This window comes from Salmo salar, chromosome 02, assembly GCF_965601325.2.
Source record: "Salmo salar chromosome 02, fSalSal1, whole genome shotgun sequence".
Classification (NCBI taxonomy): Eukaryota; Metazoa; Chordata; class Actinopteri; order Salmoniformes; family Salmonidae; genus Salmo; species Salmo salar.
In genome coordinates this window covers 70,985,001-71,005,980 of record NC_138292.1, presented here as the reverse complement: position 1 = coordinate 71,005,980, position 20,980 = coordinate 70,985,001, and the positions used below count along the sequence as shown (strand labels likewise).

The following is a 20,980-nucleotide window of genomic DNA, read 5'->3' as shown; positions in this document are numbered from 1 at the left end:
CAACAATTGTTTACAGACAGATTATTTCACTTATAATTCACTGTATCACAATTCCAGTGGGTCAGAAGTTTACATAAACTAAGTTGACTGTGCCTTTAAACAGCTTGGAAAATTTCAGAAAATTATGTCATGGCTTTAGAAGCTTCTGATAGGCTAATTGACATCATTTGAGTCAATTGGAGGTGTACTTGTGGATGTATTTCAATGCCTACCTTCAAACTCAGTGCTTCTTTGCTTGACAGCCTGAGGAAATCAACTTACAACTGCACATGAGGACAAAGATTGTACTTTTTAGAATTGTGAAAAACTGAGTTTTTGGCTAAGGTGTATGTAAACTTCCGACTTCAACTGCATTTGTGGAAAGTTAATATAATATTTTTAACTGACCTAATTTGTACTCTTACTAAATCCACTGTTTTACACCAGATGGACCAAGGAACACCTCTGTGTCAGTCAGTCCCTCTGGTGAAATAGTGGAGGGCAGTTCAGTGACTCTGACCTGCAGCAGTGATGCCAACCCACCTGTGGACAAATACACCTGGTACAAGAAGAATGTAACCTCACCAAAAGCATCAGGACAGAGTTACAGCATCACTTACATCAGCTCTGAGGACAGAGGAGAATACTTCTGTGTGGCTAGAAACATTAAAGGGACAAAGACTTCCATCCTTGTCCATATTAATATTATGTGTAAGTATGTCATGGTGTGTCTTATTTTTGTTGCTCTGTGGTACGACAGATTTGACTGATATACATACCAGTCAGAAGTTTGGACACATCTACTCATTCCAGGGTTTTTCCTATATTTTTTTCCTATTTTCTACATTGTATAATAATAGTGCAGAATGCCAAGAGTGTGTAAATCTTCATCTAGACAAAGGTGGCAACTTTGAACAATCTCAAATATAAAATAGATTTTTATTTAACACTTTTGATTACTACATGATTCCATGTGTTTTTTTCATAGTTTGGACATCTTCACTATTATACTACAATGTTGAAAATGTAATAAAAATAAAGGAAAACCCTTGAATGAGTATGTGTGTTCAAACTTTTGACTGGTACTCGTACTATCAATCCATGATCCTGCAGCAGTGTTTCCCTGGGTTCCTGTGGTGGGGGTGGGGGCTGCCCTGACTGCTGGAGCTCTTCTAGTCACAATCTACTGCTATATGAAGAGGTGAGGATTTTCTAGCCAGATTTAAATATAACAATCTTATAAACCTCCACTAGAGACCAGCAGAGATCTGAACTCACTCTGTCCCTCTTTATAGGAGATCCACAGGAGGAAGTGATGCCACAACAGACACACAGGTGATTATATCAGTTACACCTCCACACCTGGTGACATTCATTTACTGTGTCATAACAGTCTCTTTCACACTATTTTCACTGTTACCATGTTCTCGCTCTCTCCATTTCCCTCTCTCTCCACAGAGTGTCCATCCTGACCCTAACTGGGACACATACACAGGTCTGAACATGAAGACCTGGTCACCTGACTACGACACTCTGGCAGTAAGAATCTGATTATGTGTTTGTGTTTAGAGAAAATGATAGAGAGGTGTCTCAAAGTGCTCATGCATTTCCCCTCCCTCTATTTTTCTCTCTACAGAGTGTCCATCCTGACCCTAACAGTGACATGTGCACATCTCTGAAGAAGAATACCAGGTCACTAGAGTGACTGTGTGTGTGTGTGTGTGTGTGTGTGTGTGTGTGTGTGTGTGTGTGTGTGTGTGTGTGTGTGTGAACGTTGTATAAAGTGCTCATTCAGTGTGTCTTTGTTCAGAATGTGAGAGACTCACCCAGTGACACATCCCCTCAAATAGATAGTGAGCCACCACAGAACCTGGACTGAAGAGAACCACCACAGAACCTGGACTGAAGAGAACCACCACAGAACCTGGACTGAAGAGAACCACCACAGAACCTGGACTGAAGAGAACCACCACAGAACCTGGACCTAGAAGGTTTTCCAGAGAATGAACTTTAACTTCTCCGTAAACACTGAAGTTGAATGTTTTTTCCTTGTAATGTTAATATATATTGAAGATAAATTGGATGGATTATACTTCTACTCTTTTACAATGGGACATTTCCCCATTGTAAAATATGTATAATATTGAAAACGGCTTTTAATATGTTTTGCTTTCGGACCTAGTTGCTCCTGATCTGTTAATTGATGTACTTTGTATTGCTGTCAGACATTGTGCCATGGCATTTATGAATATTAATATCATAATCACGTGTGTCTTATGGTGACATTTATGATTATTTCCAATAGTGTAATTCAGTGTAAATTATGCATTGTGTTGTAAATGAACTCAAAGTTTAAGACAAATAAAATGTTGCTTTAAATATTACAGCCTAGTCTCATTTATCTGTTAACTTGAAAATCTTAAAATGAATTTATGCAAGTATCCCACAATACAGTAATTATAAAAAGCTCACCCCGCCCTCCATTTGGCAAATCTGACCGTAATTATACCCTCCTGATTCTTGCTTACAAGCAAAAACTAAAGCAGGAAGTACCCGTGACTCGCTCAATACGGAAGTGGAAGTGGTCAGATGACGAGGATGCTACGCTACAGGACTGTTTTGCTAGCACATACTGGAATATGTTCCAGGATTCATCCAATGGTATTGAGTATACCACCTCAGTTATCGTCTTCATCAGTAAGCGCATCGACGACGTTGTCCCCACAGTGACCGTACCTACATATCCCAACCAGAAGCCATGAATTACAGGCAACATCTGCATTGTGCTAAAGGCTAGAGTGCACAGTTATGAACTTGAAAATGTATGAATAAACCAATTAGGCACATTTGGGCAGTCTTGATACATTTTGAACAGATATGCAATGGTTCATTGGAGCAGTCTACTTTGCACATACACTGCAGCCATAGTCTAAATTGCATTTGGGCTGGAATAATACATCATGGCTGTTCTCTTGCATTTCAATAATGATTGTTCAAAGAAAATACCAAAAAACAAATGTTTATTTCTTTGTATTATCTTTTACCAAATCTAATGTGTTATATTCTCCTACATTCATTTCACATTTCCACAGACTTCAAAGTGTTTCCTTTCAAATGTATCAAGAATATGCATATCCTTGCTTCAGGTCCTGAGCTACAGGCAGTTCGATTTGGGTATGTCATTTTAGGTGAAAATTGGGGGGAGAAAAAAAAGGGTTCGATCCTTAAGAATGGGAGGGTGTAGTACAGGCTTTAATGCACAACGCAACTCAGCGTGCCTGGATACAGACTAATCATGCATTGTGTGGTTACGGTACAACAAAACCCAGAGGAATTTGCTTTTAAGGCTATGACACTCACAGCCATGATAAAAATGTCATCATATCACATGAGCTCTCATGCAATATTGCTTAAATATACCATGGCTGTTAGCCAAATCAGCTTTCAGGGCTCAAACCACCCAGTTATTAATACAAAATATACTACAGAATAATTTCATGTTTGTCAGTACCGTTGACAACAGAGTACAGTTGTTTCCTAATCCCCACTTTGCCTGATGGCCATTGAAGTTGAACAAGGACATCAGGCCATTGCTTAACCTTGCAATCTGTGTCAAGAGACTGTTTGAAACACCGGAAGTTATGCAGTAAACACTGTCTCAGTATGACTAATAAAAAATCTACAGGCATTGGAATTAACTAATTGTATCGCTGTAGGTAGTGTGAAAAATGCTGACTAAATCTTGTGTAAATGAAATGTCAAAATACATTTCAATTTCACCATCAGATTCTGTGCATCACCACATCGGAGCTGCTTCTTTAGTTGCTCAAAGTCTTGCGCCGTCTCCATCCTCTTGACATGGAACTCAAAGAGTCTTGGGGCTCTGCTCTCCCAACACGTTTCACCTCCTCCAATTTAGTTAGGACAGACTTCAGAACATTTTGTTGACACTGTTGAAATATCGGGTATCACACGCAAGAGGATCCTGACAGACAAGATTGTGATTGCAAATAAGTGAAATTTTACTTGCATTATACATATACCGTAGTTCAACATTTCAATAATATTCTAATAGATTCATTGTTTAACACAAGTTTCAATTTTGTAGTACATTGAGTCTTTCCACAAAATAGGTGCCTTTTGAATTAGTGCACAGTTTATACATAAAATATCAGAGGGAATCAAAAGGCACACATTTCGTGGAACAATCCACTTACTGTCATTATTCATGGGAAACAGCTCTGGTCTAGCGGAGGGAATGGGAGGGTGAGCACTATGATGCTCTTGGCTCTGTTGGGACTGGCAAATAGAAACCCTGGATGAATCTACAAAATTCAAAGCCAACTCGGTGTCAACCGAGAGGTAAATAGAAAAATAAATAGTACTTGATTTTTGTAAACCTACACACAACACATATTTTAAGGATAGTTTTCATTTTCGGTTATCAAGACTGAAAATGTGTATAATTTCTGCTCATTGTAAGAAAACTAGCACTGATGCGAATGCGTCCCCATCATGTGCATGTTGTCTGTGTGTGCTCTTGAGTTACTACATAACTGCTCTCACCTTGTCTGGTAGAGTAACATGATGGATAGGGAGAATGTCTGTGCTCTCTGCTCTGAGATGGGACTGGTTAGTAGAAGCCCTGGATGATTCTGCAACATTCAAAACCAATGAATAAACCTTAAGGACTTGACCGGTTAGCAGATTAAGATTAAGAGTACGGCTTGTCTGGCAAGCTGTACTCTTGACCCACCGTGTGTGAAGTGAGATGGGAAAGGAGAGCATCTGGAACAGCCAGCTGAATCCCTGAATTTCCCTGAAACACAAATTTAAAAAAACAATTTGGGTGTGATCAGGACAACTTAAAAGCAAGGATTTGGATAGGAAAATGTATGTGTATTGTATATCATGTGCAAATAATGATCCTGATAGACAGAGATGCCTGATGGGATAATCATTATCCCATCTATGCACCCTGTGAAAGGTTTGACATTTCCCACTGACTCTTCAGTTTCTCTTACCCCGTCCAGGCGTGTCCCCATTAAATTCATCCTGGGCTGGGGTAGAGGGAGAACAAGACCGGCTTTCCTGCCTTCTTTGGGACTGTCCAGGTGAACTTCTGGATAGTCTTGCAACAAACATGTAAGTACTGTAATGAACACGAGGGGAGACAGAGAGCTGGTTTCAAGTGCAGGGCGCAGTAGGTCCAGCAGCTGGGTCCAGGGGCAGGCAGAAGGTCATACACAGGGGGTCCAAAAGGGCAACAGTACAGGCAGGGAAAAGGCTAGTAACGTAGTCCAGGAGATCAGGCAATAGGTAGGTAACAGGAAATCCGATAGGCTAAAGTACAGGCAGGGAGTACGCAAAAGGCATCGTTAGTGAGGCTGGCAAAAACGATCATAACCAGGAGGAGTAAATCACAGGAAACCCGGCGCTCCAAAAGAAGTGTCACAAAACAAACAATACCTCACAGTGATGGGGTGCAAAGAACTGAACAAAATAGTGTGTGATAATGAACTACAGGTGTGTGAACAGGTGATTAGAATTCAGATGATTGGGATCTGGAGAGTGAGCTGCGTTTTGGTGATCTAGGTGTTTGAGAGGGTGAGCTGGAAAGTGGGCTGGAAAGTGAGCTGCGTTCAGGGGATCTACATGTTTGAGGATGTGAGTTGGAAGCAGACGTTACAAGCACATGACACATACAGTAAATCATGCATGCAATGTTATAAGATGCACATCAAAACCCATCATTTATACATAAAATATCAGAGGGAATCAAAAGGCACACATTTCGAGGAACAATCCAGTTACTGACATTATTAATGGGAAACAGCTCTGGTCTTGATCAGTTGTGGATGTAAAATTAGAATTGTCACACTCTTTTCATTTTCTGCAAAAATGTCATAAAGGTAAGTAGTAAACATACTGTAGTAATAAATATGGTTCTTAGCTAGTTAATTTTGATCAATGCATTTTGCACTCATTCTCCTGTCTTATTTGTAACATATTATTGCCCTCTCTCCTGTGAGCTAATGTTCTTAGCGAGCTAGATAGCTAGGTAGCTTACGTTAGTTAACCCATACTACAGTTTGTTTGCAAACCAACCAGCTTCACACCTAACTAGCTAGCTAGCATTTGCAGATACCCAGAGAGTAAAGTTAATGTTAGACTCTGGCTAGCTAATTTTTTTAATATCCCTGTCAAAAAATAATGACTCCACACCGGTTACCAGAAAATATAGCTAACCATAGTTAGCTAGACTGATACAGTAAGCTAGTTAACAGTTAGTACAACCATCAAATCTGTTAGACCTGCTTTCCCGCCTTGTACTATCTAGCTAGCAACTAAATTAGTGTTAATGTTAGCTAGCTAGCTAGAATGCAAGTATCCAGGCAGAGTTGCTAACGTTAGCCTAGAAAATAATAGTTTGCAACATTAACAGAATTGATATTAATATATTAATAATATCCTATTACAAAAGTTTTCAGAAATGTTAACGCTTGTAAAATGCACGTGTCCTTGTGTTACGGTGTTGAAGAACAAATGGCTAGTGAATGACTTGCTCGTTCTGCCTCTCCCAGTTTTGAAGCATGACGGTTATACATTGTAATAAATTCCATTGTGAAATTGTAAACTAATGACTTGAAATTACAGGTAATTTTCAGTCATTCTGTCTATATCAGAACATTTAACAAGCTATTAAAAAAAAATATTTTAAATCAATATATTTTATTATATTGTGTATCAAAAAAATTACAAAACTTATACTATATACAATATTGTATAACTGTATTCGTGTATCTGATCAGGCTGACCTTCGGGCTATATTTGGACCAAAACAGACAGACTTAATACAGCCCAATTTTTGGGAAAACAAATTTGGGCGAAATAAAGTCCATGACAGAAGGACTTGATAGAGCCGAACATTCGCCGTCTGTGGACATCACGTGCTGGGTGGGTTAAGAGTAGGCTAGTATTAACATAAGACACGGTGATGGTGGGTTGTGTTTAGGAGTAGTATTACCATAAGACACAGTGATGGTGGGTTGTGCTTAGGAGTAGTATTAACATGAGAAACAGTGATGGTGGGTTGTGTTTAGCAGTAGTATTAACATGAGACACAGTGATGGTGGGTTGTGTTTAGGAGTGGTATCCATTTATAGTCTAACGTAGCCTGTTATCCATATATAGTCTAATGTAGCCTGTTATCCATATATAGTCGATATATGGAAAGCAGGCTACATTAGACTATATATGGATAACAGGCTACATTACACTATATATGGATAACAGTCTACATTATACTATATATAGATAACAGGCTACATTAGACTATATATGGATAACAGGCTACATTCAACTATATATGGATAACAGGCTACATTAGACTATATATGGATAACAGGCCACATTAGAATATAAATGGATAACAGGCTACATTACACTATATATGGATAACAGGCTACATTAGACTATATATGGATAACAGGCTACATTAGACTATATATGAATATCAGGCTACATTAGACTATATATGGATAACAGGCTACATTAGACTATATATGGATAACAGGCTACATTCGACTATATATAGATAACAGGCTACATTAGACTATATATGGATAACAGGCAACATTAGACTATATATGGATAACAGGCTACATTAGACTAAATATGGATAACAGGCTACATTAGACTGTATATGGATAACAGGCTACATTAGACTATATATGGATAACAGGCTACATTAGAGTATATATGGATAACAGGCTACATTATATTATATGGATAACAGGCTACATTCGACTATATATAGATAACAGGCTATATTAGACTATATATGGATAACAGGCTACATTAGACTATATATGGATAACAGGCTACGTTAGACTATATATGGATAACAGGCCACATTAGACTATAAATGGATAACAGGCTACATTCGACTATATATGGATAACAGGCTACATTAGACTATATATGGATAACAGGCTACATTAGACTATATATGGGTAACAGGCTACATTAGACTATATATGGATAACAGGCTACATTACACTAGATATGGATAACATGCTACATTAGACTATATATAGATAACAGGCTACATTAGACTATATATGGATAACAGGCTACATTAGACTATATATGGATAACAGGCTACATTAGACTATATATGGATAACAGCTACATTAGACTATATATGGATAACAGGCTACATTAGACTATATATGGATAACAGGCTACATTAGACTATATATGGATAACAGGCTACATTAGACTATACAGTATATGGACAGCAGCAGTCAATACAGCAGGCTATGGTGATGATGATACTGATTCCTCTGCTAACTAATGCTACTACCAGTACTGTACACAAGGTTCAACAGTGTAACATAATATGATAGTGGCATGTTGTAACACTACAGAGATCAGTGTTTGTGTCCTTAAATGTGACTTTGTCAAGTAGCCAGTGTTGTTTTTCACCATTCTATCCGATTCATTTCCAGTTTGTTATGGTGTTATTTGCCCAACATTATTGAGGACATTATTAGTAGGATGGTGCAGTAATGTTGAGATGCCAGTAGGGAGAGCTCTAGTCTAGAACACTGGAACCTTCAGTACCACTTTGATGCAGCTGATGAGGAGTGATGGTCATGGGTGTATAAATGGAATGGGTTCTAATTGGATGACATCATGGAACTTTGACCTGTATATACAGAACTCAGAAGGGCAAGGCAACACATTAAAATGTTAACGTTATAAATAGTATAGACAACACATTGTTTACATGGTTCTGTATGTAGTATAAAAATCACATTGGAAATGGGACACATTTTATTTATTAAAGAAATATAGTCCCACACCTCAAATGAAGAACGGCAACTACAGGCAGTCTGCTGCACAATTTATTTTGAAATACATTAACATCGCTTTTCTAACGGTCTGGTCGTCATGCAAGTTAATGTCTTAATTAAAGAGAAAGGAATGGACAGTTCTGCATCAACAACCTTTGTGTTCTGACTGCTTTTATAATGTGTCAACACTTACTTCTTGTTTCCACACACTACCAGTCAGTTGACTCACTGTACAGACCTCTCCCCTTCACTTCACTCTGTAGGTACTCTTGATAATATCTGGAAATATAGTTTTTGGTTATTTGTTTTTTAGTCACAAGTCATATACTTGTGGGTACGACTTACTGTAGCCATTTGATTTGCGTGTTTAAAGCGTGTATCAGTGGAGTCGGTCAGTAATACCAAGAGGCATTTCTGCTTAGGGTCCCGCATCACAATTCAGCAGGGTAATATTCCTGGTGAAAATATAACAGGGTCACGTAATACCGTGTGTGTGTGTGTGTGTGTGTGTGATGAGGGTGGTGGTCTTGATGAGGATGATGATGACTTTATTGTATCTATTAGGAAGGTAGTTTTTGACAGCATGTCAGCTGAAACAGGTAGAAGTAGACAGACATCACATACAGGTGTGGGATTTTAATTTGATAAATCTTTTGTTACTTTGTCTTGACTACTGTACTGGTAGTTTCCACACTCTCTGTGGTCACTAAAGATCCCATGGCACTTATAGGGCTGTTATCCCTGCTGTCCTGGCTAAATTCCCAACCATTATGGCCACCTAATCATCCCCAGCTTCCAATTGGCTCATTCATCCCCCCTCCTCTCCTCTGAAACTATTCCAGAGGTCGTTGCTGTAAATGAGAACGTGTTCTCAGTCAACTTACCTGATCAAAGAAGGGTAAAATACAAGACCTCTCCCCTTCACTTCACTCTGAAAGTACGCTTGACGATATCTTCAAATATAGTTTTTACATTTTTCTGTTTTTATTTTTTTTTAATTGTTTTTAGCCATCATTCATACTTGAGGATACAACTTACTGTGTATTTTTACTGTTAGTGTTATTGTGACCTATGTTTTGGTTGTAATATCAGGGTCCGTATTCACAAAGTGTCTCAGAGTAGGAGCACTGATCTTGGTTCAGGGCTCCCTGTAAGGGCTGTCTTCAGGAAAGGACCAAAATGCAGCAGAGTTAGTATTCATCCTTCAATTTAATTGGAAAGAACACTATACAAAAACAAGGAAACTGACAGCCAACAGTCCTGTCAGGTGCAACCACACTAAACAAGAAACAATTACCCACAAAACCCAAAGGAAAAACATGCTCCTTATGTGTGACTCCCAATCAGCAGCAACGAGCTTCAGCTGTGCCTGATTGGGAGCCACACACATGGCCCAAAACAAAGAAATACCAAAACATAGAAAAAGGAACATAGAACGCCCACCCAATGTAACACCCTGGCCTAACCAAAATAAAGAACAAAAAACCCCTCTCTATGGCCAGGGCGTTACACTCCCGGTCCAAATAATTAAGAAATAAAAGGTGTGTGTGTGTGTGTGTGTGTGTGTGTGTGTGTGTGTGTGTGTGTGTGTGTGTGTGTGTGTGTGTGTGTGTGTGTGTGTGTGTGTGTGTGTGTGTGTGTGTGTGACTTACTGTTTAGCCTCACAGCTTGGGGATAGGAGATATCATTGAACCTGGTGGTCAGTCTTTAGGCTGCTGTACAGCTTGACGGACCCTAGAGGATTGAACATTTATCCTCCTATATTTGGGGTTCTGAGAATAAAACAGCTTCAGAACAATCAATGTAGAAATATGTGTTTACAGTTCTAGGGATCTGTTCAATAAGTGACTGTTGTTGTTGATGATGATGATGATGGTGATGATGATGACTTTACTGTATCCATTAGGAAATTATTTTTGCATCATACAACATGTCATCTTAAATAGACAGACGTAGACAGACATGCAACACGTCACACACATTACATACATAGTGCAATAGACTTACAGACAGACAGTATTCACATAGACAACCATATAGCACAATACAACACAACACAATATGAGCCTGGTTCATTTTCAGTAATGAGGCCCTGTACCCCATTTACAGTTTCTACTTCAATGTATCAGGTGGAGTTATTCACCAGCTATAGAGTGACTTGTTGTTTATGTTTCTAAGACTGCAGGGTGGGAGATGCAACAATGGCCTTGAGAACAGCAGGAAGTGTGTTGGTGGTCTTTCTCTGGTCTGTAGCAGGTATGGTCTCATTCATAACTGTTTTAGTAATGTTATCTTAATGTTATTCTGGTGTGTTCAGTGACATCGTCTGTTAGGGGCTTCTTCTTTTCTGGAATAGTTGTCTTTTACACCTCACTGAGTAACGCTTAGGCCCTTTCTGTGGTTTCCATTCACACTCAGCAAGTAGAGTACGGCAACAAAGTGTGGACAAATGCTGTTAGTGTGAGCAAATGGGTCTGTAATGTATAATAGTGTTTCAGTGTTACTGGGTCAGGATGGCTGGATTGTCGTACACCACTCAGAGTATCTGTACCTTGAAGGGCTCAACAGTGGAGCTGTCATGCTCTTACACATATCCCAGAGGTTATACAGTCACAGCAAACTTCTGGTTCACTAAAAATGATGCTGAGGGGAATCCTGTTAGTCTGAGTGATGACCCAGATTACAAAGGTCATGTGGAGAACCGTAGAGAGTTCAGATTTATAACAAATCAGACAGTAGGGAAATATAGTGGCAGTCCTGGAGTCATTCTGTCTGCCACAGGTACAGTTACATTCAATATATTTAAACTGTTGAATTCCATTTAGTTCAGGAAAATTGTCTTAGTTTGTTGTTCTGTCTGTATAACATAGGATTTCTTCCATCTTTGTATTAGAGCGATAAGTCAGTGATAAAGGGATTTACAGTGATATTGTTTTTTCTCCAGGTCTTCAGGTGAAGGTGACTGGTGGACATCAGGATAAGACACTGACCTGTATCACCACCTGTACTCTGACTGACAACCCCACCTACATCTGGTACAAGAACAGACAACATCTAGATGAGAGCACCTCCCCCCAGTACAAAGACCCAGTCTCCAGTAACTATGTAGACAGTTACTCCTGTGCTGTAAAAGGCCATGATGATCTCCACTCTCCTGCAGTGTGTGAGTGTTTCTTTAATTCAGAATTGTATATACTGTATAACCTCTGTGTCATTTGACAACTATTAGCATTTCTAGAAAGAACTAAGACAAGGTCCTCATGGCATGTCATTATAATACAGGTGTTCAGGGTCAGAGCTGCATCATAGTGACTTACACCAGGAAGAGAATATGTGCCTTGAAAGGGCACTGTCATCCTGTACTAATGACAGTGGTTATGATACTGTCACATCATCACTCTGGTTTAGTCCTAAACAGACATCTAGGTGGAGAGATAAGTTGATACCAGAGGACCTAACCAGGTCGTGGGGAGTACCGTAACAAAGAGACATGGAGATATGAAGGTCCCTCCATCCTGAGAATCACAGACCTGAGAGAGGAAGACTCAGCTGAGTATCGCTTCACTTTTAAAACAAACAACTTTGAATGGAGTCATAGTTTCCCAGGAACAACTATGTCTGTCACAGGTAATACTACACTGTATGATACAACTATAAATCATATTGAATTACAGGAGAAAATAAATCAACCATCCTGTTAACACAGAGGTGTATGTGGTTGTATACATATTGTTTCAGGTCTGCAGGTGAAGGTGACTCCTGCTGCAGAGGGACAGAGAACACTGACCTGTAGCACCACCTGTACTCTGACTGGTATCCCCACCTACATCTGGTACAAGAACGGACAACGTCTAGATGAGCCCACTTCCCAGCAGTACTCTGTCAATAGTTATTATTCAGACAGTTACTCCTGTGCTGTAGAAGGCCATGAGGATCTCCACTCTCCTGCAGTGTGTGAGTACAGTACAGTACAGTACAGTACAGTACAGTACAGTACAGTACAGTACAGTACAGTACAGTACAGTAGTAGCATTCAGGCAAAAGAGTCTTTCTTCATCAATCATGAATTAGCAAAACTTTTTTTAAATCATAACTTTGACTACATCCACTGTCTTTAACATCAGTTAAACCGAAGAACATCGTGGCGTCAGTCAGTCTCTCTGGTGAAATAGTGGAGGGCAGTTCAGTGACTCTGACCTGCAGCAGTGATGCCAACCCACCTGTGGACAAATACACCTGGTACAAGAAGAACGTAACCTCACCAAAAGCATCAGGACAGAGTTACAGCATCACTAACATCATCTCTGAGGACAGAGGAGAATGCTACTGTGAGGCCCAGAATAAATATGGATGCCTCAACTCTTCTTCTGCGCCTGTAGACTTGCAATGTAAGTACACCTACCTAACCTTTGCATGCTCATTGGAGAAACACACAGACAGTGTAACAATAATAATGAGTCAAATTAGCAATGTTATATGAGGACAGAGAGGGATACTACTGTGAAGCTAGCAACATTAAAGGGACAGAGACTTCCATCCCTGTCCATATTAATGTCATGTGTAAGTATGTCATGTTCTGTCTATTTCGGGTGCTCTGTGACATGACTGATTTAACAGATATATGTTCTAACCTCTTGACACTTAAACCCATGATCCTGCAGCAGTGTTTCCCTGGGTTCCTGTGGTGGGGGTGGGGGCTGTCCTGACTGTTGGAACTCTTCTACTCACCATCTACTGCACTCTGAAGAGGTCAGCATTTCCACACCAGATTTACATGTCTAATATATCAACTTCCACTAGAGGTCACTAGAGAGCAGAACTCTGTCCTTCTTTACAGGAGATTCAGAGCAGGAAGTGATGCCACAGCAGACACAGGTAATAATGTAAAAAAAACAAATACCACAGACATCAACCAAATTCCTTCAGTTACACCTCCACACCGGGAGACATTAATTTACTTTGTCATGACAGTGTCTTTTATATTTGTTTCACTGTTACCTTGACCATAATCTCTCTCCTCTCTCTCTCTCTCTCTCTCTCTCTCTCTCTCTCTCTCTCTCTCTCTCTCTCTCTCTCTCTCTCTCTCTCTCTCTCTCTCTCTCTCTCACTCTCCATAGTGTGTCCGTCCTGACTGTAACAGTGACACATACACAGCTCTGAACATGAGGACCATGTCCCCTGACTACAACACTCTGGCAGTAAGTCTTGTATTATAAATTGATTTGTGTGTGTGTGCGTGTGTGCGTGTGTGCGTGTGTGTGTGTGTGTGGTGTGAAAAGTGCTCATTCAGTGTGTCTACTTTCAGAAAGTGTGGGACACCGCCCCTCAGATAGACACTAACCCCTCCGATCAAGGGAACCACCACAGAACCTGGCCATAACAGAACCTAGACTGAAGACTAACACAGAAGACATGTTTAGCGATTTATGAGATGATCAACCAGGTTAATAAAACCCTCTATATTCTAACCTCCAGAGGGGTCATAATAGTTTTTAAGCCAAACCCTTCGGACGCTATTGTACATACGATTTTGTGAGAAGACTGATTTTCGGGATGTCCCATGATCTGACAAACACCACTCTAGCTCTGCCACCTTTCAGCGCAGATGCGGAAGGGCGATATCGGCGGATGTGGTGGATTGAGAAGCAGCCCATTCAAAAAGATATCTCTATCGTTAACAGACGGATTTTGATGGGGATTTTGGTATTATGTTAATTACACTTATAAGAGTCACAGCAAAATCTTTTGTATGATCTTTTATACAATATTTTAGGCCCAGCTGTTGGAACTTTGGCTTTCCTGGATATTGCCATTATATTGTGATCACTGTATCCAAAGGGTACGGATACACTGCATCCAATGGTTCTACAGTATTAGTAAAAATGTGATCGATACATGTGGATGATCTTGTTCCTGTAGTGTTAGTAAACACCCTGGTAGGTTGATTGATAACCTGAACCAGATTAAAGGCACTGGTTACAATGAGACGCTTCCTCTTGAGCGGACAGCTTGATGAAAACCTGTCAATATTCAGGTCCCCAAGAAAGTAGGCCTCTCTGTTTACATCACATACACTATCAAGCATTTCACACATATTATTTAGATACTGACTGTTAGCACTTGGTGGCCTATAGCAACACCACAAAAGAAAAGGCTTTCGATGTGCCAGGTGAACCTGCAACCACAACACTTCAATAACACTTGACATAAGATCTTCTCTAAGCATTACAGGGATATGGCTCTGAATATATACAGCAACACCTCCCCCATTTCTGTCTCTTCTATAGATGCTATATCCCTATTATTGCTACTGCTGTATCACCAAATTAATTAGCTAAGTGCGTCTCAGAAATGGCTAATATATGAATGTTATCTGATGGCAGCAAGTTATTGATTTCAGGAACCTTATTTCTAAGGCTACATATATTAATATGAGCTATTTTCAGCCCTTTCCTTGGTATCTTATCAGAGAAAGACATAATATGGAATAGAGCAAACAAAGCTAAAGAAAACAATATACATTCAGCAGTCCATTAATCAGTACGTGTGTGTGTGCTGTGGGGTTGAAGCTACGAACCCATAGGCTTGGCTCTCTCTTCCCTTCCAGGCTCATATTTTCCAGACTTTAACTTTAACGTTTTAGTTGAATTCTCTTAACTTGTCATTATAATTATGTATATTGGTGAAAAATGGGTTGGTTTATGCTTCTGCTCTTTTTCTGTGTGATTTTAACAATTTCATGATTTGTGATCACATTCTCAGTGATTAATATGAATAATATTGATAACAGCTTTTTAATATATTTTGCTCTTGGACCAAGTTTCTCCTGATGTGTTTAATGATGTTTTACTTTGTATTGCTGTCAGACATTATTGCTCAGTTAATATGTTATATTATGTAGTACCATATTGTTCAGTGTCATGATATTGCTTGTTTTATTATCACATTTGTAATTATTACCTATTTTAGATACATTAAAGACAATTTTACATGTGCATTTCTTACATTGTGGTTAATTGTCAATAGAGTATAAACATCATGTTGTAAATAAGCTCAAAGTAAGACCATAAATGAACCAAACAATAAATTGACTATTTGATGAACTATTAATACATTGATTCATAACTATTTCCTCTCTGCTGTTTCTTGTATTTCTGCCTATTGGACACATGATGGAGCCATTGAACCATATAAGCATGAGTGGCTAGGCTATATGCTAGCCAGGGATACTCCACTGCCCTTACCTAGAACTGTTTATCAGCACACACACACATGTGCGTCCATGTGTGTGTAATGGGTGTCCCGCCCCCTCAGCCAGGGCAGCACATCATAGGCTATAGTTAGACTCAGATGACAGAGAAACTAAAAACAATTACAAAAGTCCCCCTACACACACACACACACACACACACACACACACACACACACACACACACACACACACACACTGACGCAAAGTGTAAAAGCTTGGTCCTCTTCCTCTCCTTCCTCCCCTCTTTCTTCTCCTCCTCCACCTCCTCCCCTGCTCTCCCTCTTTATCTCCCACTGCCCAATCTACACGGACATCTCAATTCTCAAGCAAAAGAATAACAAAACAGTAGTGAGACTTACTTTTGATCTTGAAAGAGAAGTTTAAATCTTTCATATGTGTATAAACTACAATTAGGGCCATCCAGATACAAACCTCTACCCTTGAAGAGGTTTCTCTGGTCGGAACTACAGAACAACCCAACCGATTTCTGCTATTGTTGTGGTAGACATCCTCTTCTAGGGCTTCTAAGGCTCCTAGCCCCATCAAAGATCATGGGGGGGCAGTGGAGCATCTGTGTCTGTGTGTGTGGGGGGGGGGGGGGGGGGGGGCAAAGAATACTGTAGATATTCAGATAGCTATATTTTATATTTTTCCTTCTTCTTAGTTTACCTTTCACTTACTTAGCTAGCTAATGCAGCTAATTTAGCCTACTCAACCTACCTGACTCAAACAGAAATGAATGCCCGCCAGTGTAACTGCTTAACTGCTTGCTGTACACTATACTGTGTGATTGTACACATGGATTCTTGGTTAGTTTGAGTAGCTATGTTAACTATGACATTAGCTAATATGGTGACAACAATGTAGGCTGCGTAGCGGTTAGCGGTTATGGTATGAAGGTTTGGCTTGGAGAGGTTATTTTGCATGGTCACAGACAGCTGTTGTATTGTGCACTGAAGTCCACAAGCGAAGGGAAAAGGTGAGAGGAGTAGTGCATAGATACGAGAAGGAATTATACAACAAGCAAAGTGATGATGCTGTATGTGGCTGCTACAAAATTGAGCTGTGTGAGTAGATGATCAGGGGTGTATTCATTCCGGTGATTCTGCTGTAAAACGTTTCTTAAACGAAAGCAAACGGAATGAAACGGGGATGGTCCTACCTGAATTTGTCCAATAGAAACTCTTGTTTAATTATATCACCCTAGTTCAATTGAATGTGTCACTGTTTGTCACCTTGATTGTGTGTGTGTGTGTGTGTGTGTGTGTGTGTGTGTGTGTGTGTGTGTGTGTGTGTGTGTGTGTGTGTGTGTGTGTGTGTGTTTCAGAATTTCCTGTTCAAAGACACAGCTGCTACTGACACTAAACAACCCATAACCCCCTTTATGTGATGAGAGAAGGCCCCTTCTATGTCACTACAGTAGGCCTCAATACATACAATAATCTATATTACTACAGTAGGCCTCAATACATACAATAATCTATATTACTACAGTAGGCCTCAATACAGTACAATAATATATGTTACTACAGTAGGCCTCAATACATACAATAATCTATATTATTAAAGTAGGCCTCAATTCATACAATAATCTATGTCACCTACTGTACAGTAGTCCTCAATACATACAATAATCTATGTTACTACGGTAGGCCTCAAATCATACAATAATCTATGTTACTACAGTAGGCCTCAACACATACAATAATCTATATTACTACAATAGGCCTCAATACATATTTTAATATATGTAACCTACTGTACAGTAGTCCTCAATACATACAATAATCTATATTACTACAGTTCACCTCACTACATACAATAATCTGTGTTACTACAGTAGACCTCAATACATACAATAATCTTTATTACTACAGTAGGCCTCAATACATACAATAATCTATATTACTACAATAGGCCTCAATACATAGTTGAATATATGTCACCTACTGTACAGTAGTCCTCAATACATACAATAATCTATATTACTACAGTTCGCCTCACTACATACAATAATCTGTGTTACTACAGTAGGCCTCAATACATACAATAATCTTTATTACTACAGTAGGCCTCAATACATACAATAATCTATATTACTACAATAGGCCTCAATACATATTTGAATATATGTCACCTACTGTACAGTAGTCCTCAATACATACAATAATCTATATTACTACGGTTCGCCTCACTACATACAATAATCTGTGTTACTACAGATGGCCTCAATACATACAATAATCTTTATTACTACAGTAGGCCTCAATTCATACAATAATCTATGTCACCTACTGTACAGTAGTCCTCAGTACATACATACAGTGGATATAAAACGTTTACACACCCCTGGCAAAATGCCAGGTTTTTGTGAGGTAAAAGAATGAGACAAAGATAAATCATGTCAGAACTTTTTCTACTGTTAATGTGACCTATAATGTGAACAATTCAATTGAAAAACAAACTGAAATCTTCGAAGGGGAAAAATGAAAAATAAAAACCTTACAATAACCTGGTTGCATAAGCGTGCACACCCTCTTATAACTGGGGATGTGGCTGTGTTCAGAATTAACCAATCACATTCAAACTCATGTTAAATAGAAGTCATTACACACCTGCCATCATTTAAAGTGACTCTGATTAATCTCAAATAAAGTTCAGCTGTTCTAGTAGGATTTTCCTGACATTTTCTTAGTTGCATCTCAGAGCAAAAGCCATGGTCTGCAGAGAGCTTCCAAAGCATCAGAGGGATCTCATTGTTGAAAGATATCAGTCAGGAGAAGGGTACAAAATAATTTCCAAAGCATTACATATACCATGGAACACAGTGAAGACAGTCATCATCAAGTGGAGAAAATATGGCACCACAGAGACATTACCAAGAACTGGATGTCCCTCCAAAATTTATGAAAAGATGCGAAGAAAACTGGTCAGGGAGGCTTCCAAGAGGCCTACAGCAACATTAAAGGAACTGCAGGAATTTCTGGCAAGTACTGGCTGTGTGCTACATGTGACAACAATCTCCCGTATTCTTCATATGAATGGGCTATGGGGTAGGGTGGCAAGACGGAAGCCTTTTCTTACAATGAAAAACATCCAAACCCGGCTGAAGTTTGCAAAAACAAACATCAAGTCCCCCAAAAGCACGTGGGAAAATGTGTTATGGTCTGATGAAACCAAGGTTGAACTTTTTGGCCATAATTCCAAAAGGTATGTTTGGTGCAAAAACAACACTGCACATCACCCAAAGAACACCATACCCACAGTGAAGCATGGTGGTGGCAGCATCATGCTTTGGGGCTGTTTTTCTTCAGCTGGAACCGGGGCCTTAGTTAGGGTGGAGGGAATTATAAACAGTTCCAAATACCAGGCAATTTTGACACAAAACCTTCAGGCGTCCGTTAGAAAGATGAAGATGAAGAGGAAGTTCACCTTTCAGCATGACAACAACCCAAAGCACACGTCCAAATCCACGAAAGCATGGCTTCACCAGAAGAAGATTAACGTTTTGGAATGGCCCAGCCAGAGCCCAGACCTGAATCCAATTGAACATCTCTGGGGTGATCTGAAGAGGGCTGTGCACAGGAGATGTCCTCGCAATCTGACAGATTTGGAGCGCTTTTGCAAAGAAGAGTGGGCAAATATTGCCACATCAATGCTAATAGACTCCTATCCAAAAAGACTGAGTGCTGTAATAAATTCAAAAGGTGCTTCAACAAAGTATCCATTTAAGGGTGTGCACACTTATGCAACCAGGTTATTGTGAGTTTTTTATTTTTCCCCCTCAAAGGTTTCAGTTTGTTTTTCAATTGAATTGTTCACATTATAGGTCACATTAAAGGTGGAAAAAGTTCTGACATGATTTATCTTTGTCTCATTATTTTACATCACAAAAACCTGGCATTTTAACAGGGGTGTGTAGACTTTTAATATCCACTGTAAATACAATAATTTATTTGACTACAGTAGGCCTCCAACTCAAAACAAGCTCAAAGGGCCAGTTTCCCGGACACACATTTTGCCTAATCCTAGATTTAAAATTAAATCTCTATAGAGCACGGTTTTTAGTCCAGGACCTGGCTGAATTACATTTCCATTTTAGTAATTTAACAGACGCCCTTATCCAGAGCGATTTACAGGAGCAATTAGGGTTAAGTGCATTGCTCTGCGTTGTATTGTGATAAATCACTTCTACTACCCTTCGTGTGTTGCTCCAGCAACACAAGGTTGATACACAGAAGCCATATTGCACAATGCTCCTGAGGTCTCACTACATGAAGGGACTTCCCCAGCAATTTCCATCCTGTGTAGACCACATCGATGTTGTCTACAAATGTCTTACAAGAGAGCATTTTATGTCTTCTAGATCAAATCAAGTCAAAATGAATCAAAATCTATTTTTATTTCTCACATGCGCCAAATACAACGGGTGTAGACTTAACCGTGAAATGCTTGCTTACGTGCCCTTCCCAACGATGCAGAGTTAAACAATTATAATAAAAATAAAAATAGTAACATACACAAGAATGGAGCTATATACAGGAAGTACCAGCGCCAGATCTGTGTGCAGAGGTACAAAGTATTTGAGGCAGAAATGTACATGAAGGCAGATTTTGGGACAGTCTACAAAGTGAAGTTTCCCTAACTAAGGTTTGGGACACAGACCTCGGGCTAGACAAAACAACAATGCACTTTGGTCGTCCAGTTTCTATTGTACCGGGCTCATTCCACTGGTGGGCCAAACACTCTAGTCCTTCGAAAGCCCAACGGTCGCAGCTGCGGCCTTCAGATGACCTTCAGATGACCTTCTATTATGGTTCCCTTTTACCTTCAGGAGGTGATCTTTGAACTTTGGGATATGTGAAGACTGGTATATTATGTAAGATAA

At 39.5% G+C, this 20,980-nt stretch overlaps 1 long non-coding RNA gene across 3 annotated transcripts; it reads left to right on the top strand.

Annotated features, from left to right (window-relative positions):
* Nucleotides 1-219: 219 nt before the first annotated feature.
* Nucleotides 220-2,355, top strand: LOC106591373 (uncharacterized). Of its 3 annotated transcripts, none has more exons than XR_014381883.1 (7): nt 220-326; nt 427-690; nt 1,093-1,180; nt 1,275-1,314; nt 1,438-1,518; nt 1,616-1,671; nt 1,830-2,355. It is a non-coding gene; the product is annotated as an uncharacterized LOC106591373 (long non-coding RNA). The 3 variants fall into 3 exon arrangements; XR_014381881.1 differs by having other exon boundaries at nt 1,834-2,213; XR_014381882.1 differs by having other exon boundaries at nt 1,790-2,213.
* The last annotated feature ends 18,625 nt before the right edge of the window (nt 2,356-20,980 follow it).